We start from the raw sequence: 8,134 nt of genomic DNA on the forward strand, positions 1-8,134 counted from the left end.
GTTCACCTAAGTAATTTACCTCTACTATTGCAGGGTTCTCAGGATCATAGGCCTCTTCTTCAGAAGATGCCTCTTGAGTACTGTTGGATGCAGCTTGCATTCTATTCAGACTCTGAGAAATCATATTGACTTGCTGAGTCAATATTTTGTTCTGAGCCAATATGGCATTCAGAGTATCAATTTCAAGAACTCCCTTCTTCTGAGGCGTCCCATTACTCACAGGATTCCTCTCAGAAGTGTACATGAACTGGTTATTAGCAACCATGTCAATGAGTTCTTGAGCTTTTGCAGGTGTTTTCTTTAAGTGAATGGATCCACCTGCAGAAGTATCCAATGACATCTTAGCTAATTCAGACAGACCATCATAGAATATATCCAGGATGGTCCATTCTGAAAGCATATCAGAAGGACACTTTTTGGTCAGTTCCTTGTATCTCTCCCAAGCTTCATAGAGGGATTCACCTTCTTTCTGTCTGAAGGTTTGAACATCCACTCTAAGCTTGCTCAGCTTTTGAGGAGGAAAGAACTTGGCTAAGAAAGCCTTGACCAACTTATCCCAAGAGTTCAGGCTATCCTTAGGTTGAGAATCCAACCATATTCTAGCTCTGTCTCTTACAGCAAAGGGGAAAAGCATGAGCCTGTAGACTTCAGGATCTACTCCATTAGTCTTAACAGTATCACAGATCTGCAAGAATTCAGTTAAGAACTGAAAAGGATCTTCAGATGGAAGTCCATGTAAATTGTAAATTGTAAATTGTTTACTCCAATGGTAGGTACAGTGAAGTCACCAAGCATTCTCCTTGCATTATTATTATTTTCGGCTGCCATCTCCTCTTTCTGTTCGAAAATTTCTGACAGGTGCTTGCTAGATTGTTGTAATTTAGCTTCTCTTAGTTTCCTCTTCAGAGTCCTTTCAGGTTCTGGATCTGCTTCAACAAGAATATTCTTGTCCTTGCTCCTACTCATATGAAAAAGAGGGAACAGAAAAATAATAATAATAGGGATCCTTTTTACCCAAGTATAGAGGTTCCCTTATGTGAGTAGAAGAAAGGAAGAAGAGAAAATCTGAACTCAGAGAGAGAGAGGGGGTTCGGATTTTTGGTGAGTGAAGAAGAGATGTTAGTAAATAAATAAATAAATAGAAGAAGATGAGAGGGGGAAGTTTTCGAAAATAATTTTTGAAAAAGAGTTAGTGATTTTCGAAAATTAGGAATGAAATCAAATTAAAATTTAAAAATTAAACAATTAATTAATTAAAAAGAATTTTTGAAAAAGAGGGAGATATTTTCGAAAATTAGAGAGAGAGAGTTAGTTAGGTAGTTTTAAAAAAGATAAGAAACAAACAAAAAGTTAGTTAGTTAGTTGAAACAAATTTGAAAATCAATTTTGAAAAGATAAGAAGATAAGAAGTTAGAAAAGATATTTTAAAATCAAATTTTTGAAAAAGATATGATTTTGAAAAAGATAAGATAAAAAGATATTTTTGAAAAGATATGATTGAAATTAGTTTTGAAAAAAAAAGATTTGATTTTTTTTAAAATCACAATTAATGACTTGATTCACAAGAAATCACAAGATATGATTTTAGAACTTAAAGTTTGAATCTTTCTTAACAAGCAAGTAACAAACTTGAAATTTTTGAATCAAAACATTAATTGATGATGTTATTTTTGAAAATTATGTGGTAAAGATAAGAAAAAAAATTTTGAAAAATATTTTTAAAATTTTCGAAAATAACTAAGAAAAATGAAAAAGATTTGATTTTTGAAAAAGATAAGATTTTTAAATTCAAAATTTGATTTGACTCATAAGAAACAATTGAATTTTAAAAATTTTTGAAAAAGTCAACTCAAATTTTCGAAAATTTATGAGAGAAAAAGGGGAAGATATTTTTTTTTATTTTTGAATTTTTAATGATGAGAGAGAAAAACATGAAAATGGTGCAATGCATGAAAATTTTTGGATCAAAACAATGAATGCATGCAAGAATGCTATAAATGTCAAGATGAACACCAAGAACACTTTGAAGATCATGATGAACATCAAGAACATATTTTTGAAAATTTTTATATGCAAAGAAAACATGCATGACACCAAACTTAGAAATCTTTAATGCTTAGGCACTAAGAATTCAAGAATGCATATGAAAAACACCATACAACACAAAACAAGAAAACATCAAGATCAAACAAGAAGACTTACCAAGAACAACTTGAAGATCATGAAGAACACTATGAATGCATGAATTTTTCGAAAATTTTATGCAAACTTTAAAACATGCAATTGACACCAAACTTAAAAATTGACTCAAGACTCAAACAAGAAACATGAAATATTTTTTTTATTTTTATGATTTTATGATTTTTTTTTTAGATTTTTGTATATTATTTTCGAAAAAAACATATAGGAAAAAGAAAATAAGGATTTCAAAATTTTTAATATGAATTCCAGAAATCTTGTACTCTTAGTCTAAAGCTCCAATCTGAGGGTTAGTCATGGCTTAATAGCCAGCCAAGCTTTAGTATGCTATTACATGCATTGAAGTGATTAGTTGAAGACCAATCCCAAAGCAGTTTGGATATGTCTTTGCAGCCAGATAGGATTCAACATGTTACCATGAAACTCTAGAATTCATTCTTAAAAAATTCTGAAATAATTTTCGAAAACAAAGGAAAAATTTTTGAAAGATTTTTGAAAAATTTTTTTTTGAAAACATTTTGAAAATAAAATAAGAGGAAAATTACCTAATCTGAGCAACAGGAAGAACCGTCAGTTGTCCAAACTCGAACAATCCCCGGCAACGGCGCCAAAAACTTGGTGCACGAAATTGTGATATTAGGCAACGGCGCCAAAAACTCTGTACGCACATCTTAATAAATCGTTTTTCATTCACAACTTCGATACAACTAACCAGCAAGTGCACTAGGTCGTCCAAGTAATAAAACCTTACGTGAGTAAGGGTCGATCCCACGGAAATTGTTGGTATGAAGTAAGCTATGGTCATCTTGTAAATCTCAGTCAGGCGGATAATAGTTAATTATGGAGTTTTCGAAAATATTAATAAATAAATAAAAAATAAAGATAGAAATACTTATGTATATCATTGGTGAGAATTTCAGATAAAGGTATAGAGATGCTTTCGTCCCTATAAACTTCTGCTTTCCTGCTGTCTTCATCCAATCAGTCCTACTCCTTTCCATGGCTGGCTTTATGTAAGGACATCACCATTGTCAATGGCTACTTTTCATCCTCTCTGGAAAATGGTCCGATGCGTTGTCACTGCATGGCTAATCATCTGGAGGCATCACCGTGGTCAATGGCTGCATCCTATCCTCTTGTGAAAATGTTCCAAATTCTCTGTCACAGCACGGCTAATCATCTGAGGTTCTCGATCATACTGGAATAGGATTCACCCTCCTTTTGCGTCTGTCACTACGCCCAGTACTTGCGAGTTTGAAGTTCGTCACAGTCATTCAATCCCAGAATCCTACTCGGAATACCACAGACAAGGTTTAGACTTTCCGGATTCTCATGAATGCCGCCATCAATCTAGCTTATACCACGAAGATTCTGATTAAGAGATCCAAGAGATACTCATTCAATCTAAGGTAGAACGGAAGTGGTTGTCAGGCACGCGTTCATAGGGAATGATGATGATTGTCACGTTCATCACATTCATGTTGAAGTGCGAATGAATATCTTATAAGCGGAATAAGTTGAATTGAATAGAAAAACAGTAGTACTTTGCATTAATTCATGAGGAACAGCAGAGCTCCACACCTTAATCTATGGAGTGCAGAAACTTTACCGTTGAAAATACATAAGTGAAAGGTTCAGGCATGGCCAAATGGCCAGCCCCCAAAACGTGATCACAGGATCAAAAATACAATCCAAGATGACTAATACAATAGTAAAAAGTCCTATTTATACTAAACTAGTTACTAGGGTTTACAGAAGTAAGTAATTGATGCATAAATCCACTTCCGGGGCCCACTTGATGTGTGCTTGGGCTGAGCTTGAATGTTACACGTGCAGAGGCTCTTTCTGGAGTTGAACGCCAGGTTGTAACATATTTCTGGCGTTCAACTCTGGTTCGTGACGTGTTTCTGGCGTTTAACTCCAGACATCAGCGTAGAACTGGCGTTCAACGCCCTTTTACGTCATCTAAACTCGGCCAAAGTATGGACTATTATATATTGCTGGAAAGCCCTGGATGTCTACTTTTCAACGCAATTAGAAGTGCACCATTTTGAGTTCTGTAGCTCCAGAAAATCCACTTTGAGTGCAGGGAGGTCAGAATCCAACAGCATCAGCAGTCCTTCTTCAACCTCTGAATCTGATTTTTGCTCAAGTCTCTCAATTTCAGCCAGAAAATACCTGAAATCACAGAAAAATACACAAACTCATAGTAAAGTCCAGAAATGTGAATTTAACATAAAAACTAATGAAAAAATCCCTAAAAGTAACTAGATTCTACTAAAAACAATGCCAAAAAGCGTATAAATTATCCGCTCATCAGAGGGTCCTAAAAAGAAAGTACCCAAAGGATGGAGAAACAAAAAGATCCCCACTGAAGGTTTTTTCCCAGGAATGAAGGTGGTGTTGACTAGCAATCCAGTGTTGACTTATACGGTAAACCTAGACCTCTCTCTGGAGCATATTGAGCTACTTTATGGAGACACAGAAAAGAAGTTCAAAGTGAGGGGTGAAGAGCTGAGCCCCTATGATCCTCCTCCCTAGAGGAGCTGACCGTCAAGCTAGTGACAGTAAAGAAGCGCTTATCGGGAGGCAACCCAATGTTTTTGTATCCTTTAGTTGATTTATGTTGGTTTAATTTTGTTATTTATTTAGTTTTAGTTGAGTTTTTACTGTTTTTCCTTTGTTTTACATGTGTTTAGATCATGCAGAGTTATTGAAACAGAAACAGGTTCCTAAATACAGCATTTCGGACACCCGAAAGTATATTTATTCGGATGAGGTGACGCCTAACTTGAAAATCTCAAGTTAGGCGCCACATGCAACGTGCAAAGAAGCATTCTTCTCGGGAGGGTTGGCACCTAACTTGAAGTTTCTCAAGTTAGGCACCACAATGATGCGCACAAGGAAAATTTTTACTGCCTAGTCCACGCCTAACTTGAGAATTCTCAAGTTAGGCGCAAGGTGTGAAGGCTCAAAGGAAGTTAGGCGCAACAAAATTAAAATTAGGCACCATAGAAACATCTCTTCAATCCAAGTTAGGCGGAGCATTATTCAAGTTAGGCGCCGTTTGTGGGTTAACATACAAGTTAGGAGCCACTCCACTTGAAGTTAGGTGCAAGCTTCAATTCCAAATCCCTTATGATTTGCTTAGCAAATCCCCACTCCATCAAAATCAATTACAAGATTCTTTTTCTTTTTCAAATCCCCCCTTATATACATACATATATATATATATATATATATATATATATATATATATATATATATATATATATATATATATATATGCCCCCCCTCTTATATATATACGTCTTCCCCCCTATATATATATATATATATATATATATATATATATATATATATATATATATATATATATAAAGTTGTAATTTTTATCCTTCTTGTCCTTTTATTATTTTCAGCTTCTTTTGCATTATTTTTTTTTTACTCCTCCATACATTTTTTATGTCCCTCCTTGTTTTCAGTTTTTCTTTGCTTGGGGACAAGCAAACTTTTAAGTTTGGTGTTGTCGCTTCGCTTGTGGCTTTTCTGTTTATTTTAATGACACCAAAGGGAGGCGAATCATCTTCACGGAGGAACACAGCCTGAAGAATAAGACGGCCACTAAGATAATTGAGATGGTTGAGTTCCTTTCATTCTATATTTCCTTCCGTTCTTATTATGTTATATTCTTGTTTTCTGCTGTTTTACTTGAATGTCTGCATGATCCTTTGTTATTTTAATTCGTAAGTTCTAGTTTATTTTGCTATTTTTATTCTATTATTTATTTCTAATTCTGAAAAGTGTCTCATGTATTGTTCACTGAGCTTGAATCAAAAAGAAAAAGAAGAAAAAGATGTATTGCATGAGAAATAGAGTTTATAACAAAGAATAGTCTGATTTACTTAAATATGGTTGTATTCTTTGTGATTCTGAATGCATGACATGAACAGTGCATATCTGAATTTGAATCAAAGGATGTTGATGTATAAGGAACAGGAATTTAGAGAACTATTATAAATTCTCTGAAGTTACTGAAAGCTTAATCCTTGAGGCAAAAAAAATAGCAAAAGAATAATAAAAGCAAGGTCCAAGGCTCTGAGCATCAATGACTAAGGAGGTCAGATATGATTAAAAGCTCAAAGAGTTGTTTTCCTAGTCATATGCTTGTGGTGTTTTTGTGTCAAGTAATCCTTGAGACAGAACACTTAGAGTCGAGACCAAGTGCATTTAGCAGAGTATGCCAAAGGCTTTGAGCACCACTGTCTGGGAGTAGCTGAAAAAAAATTAGAACTTCAAGAAAGTTCTCTAGTTAAGTGCTTGTGGTGTTTTTGTATCAAGTGAAGCTTGAGACAAAACATTTAAAGTCACGGCTAGGCTCAAGGTGCAAAGCACCAAAGAAAAGAGAATTAAAGGGAATTTGTTGTATTCAAGGATTAAACTGAAGAATAAAAGATTAGATAATTCATAATATTATCCGGATTCTAATTCCGAATGACAGTGACATCTTTTTTATTTAAAGGAGAGTGAGATGCCAAAACTATTCAGGATCGCAGTTGTAAACTGATGAGCGGATAATTTATACCCTTTTTGGCATTGTTTTTAGGTAGTTTTTAGTATGTTTTATTTACTTTTTATTCTATTTTTATTAGTTTTTATTCAAAAATCACTTTTCTGGACTTTACTATGAGTTTGTGTGTTTTTCTGTAATTTCAGGTATTTTCTGGCTGAAATTGAGGGACCTGAGCAAAAATCTGATTCAGAGGCTGAGAAAGGACTGCAGATGCTGTTGGATTCTGACCCTCCAGCACTCGAAGTGGATTTTCTAGAGCTACAGAAGCTCAATTGGTGCTCTCTTAGTTGCGTTGGAAAGTAGACATTTTGGGCTTTCCAAAAATATATAATAGTTCATATTTTTCCTGAGATTTGATGGCCCAAACTGGCGTTCAAAGTCAGCCAAAAACTTTCTAGCGTAAAACGCCAGAACTGGCACCTTTTTTGGCGTTAAACGCCAATTCTGGCACCCAGGGTGGCGTTTAACACCAACTTTGAGCATATGCACGTGAAAGCTTGAAAGCTCAGCACGCACCAAGTGGGTCCCAGAAGTGGATTTCTGCACTATCTGCACTTAGTTACTCATTTTCTGTAAAACTAAGTTACTAGTCTAGTATAAAAACTACTTTTAGAGATTCATTTTGTACCTTTTGACATTTTTACACTTCATATTGTAACTTTGATGGCATGAGTCTCTAAACCCCATAGGTGGGGGTGAGGAGCTCTGCTGTGTTTCAATGGATTAATGCAATTACTATTGTTTTCTATTCAATCACGCTTGATTCTAGTCTAAGATACCCACTCGTACTTCAAAATTGAGAACATGATGATTCGTGACACTCATCATTATTCTCAACCCTATGAACGCGTGCCTGACAACCACTCCATTCTATCTGAGCTCAACGTAGTCATTGGGTGACAGCTTGAGTGCGTATCTCTTGGGTTTCTGATCCACGGACTGAGTCCGGGGGTTAGAACCTTTGTGGTATAGGTTAGAACCAAATGGGCAGCATTCCTGGGATTCAGAAAGTCTAAACCTTGTCTATGGTATTCCGAGTAGGATCTGGGAAGGGATGACTGTGACGAACTTCAAACCTGCGAATGTTGGGCGCAGTGACAGTGTGCAAAAGGACAAGGGTCCTATTCCGACGCTAGTGGGAACCGACAGATGATTAGTCGTGCGGTAGTTGTGCATGGAATTTTTCATCCGAGACGAGCAATCCGACTGTTGATTAGCTGTGCAGAGATCGTACCTGGTATTTTTCATCCGAGAGGATCATACAGCTTTCTATTGAAGGAAGCCATGCGTGTTTGGAGAAGAAGACAGTAGAAAAGCAGAGATTCAGAGGACAGAGCATCTCCAGAACCTCAGCCTGTTTCT

General features: G+C 35.7%; 1 non-coding gene across 1 annotated transcript; it reads left to right on the forward strand.

The window, feature by feature from the left end:
• Positions 1–394: 394 nt before the first annotated feature.
• Positions 395–502, forward strand: LOC148562179 (small nucleolar RNA R71). Its single transcript, XR_015886345.1, has one exon. It is a non-coding gene; the product is annotated as a small nucleolar RNA R71 (small nucleolar RNA).
• The last annotated feature ends 7,632 nt before the right edge of the window (positions 503–8,134 follow it).

This window comes from Arachis ipaensis, chromosome B6 (assembly GCF_059453495.1).
Source record: "Arachis ipaensis isolate K30076 ecotype BB chromosome B6, ASM5945349v1, whole genome shotgun sequence".
Classification (NCBI taxonomy): Eukaryota; Viridiplantae; Streptophyta; class Magnoliopsida; order Fabales; family Fabaceae; genus Arachis; species Arachis ipaensis.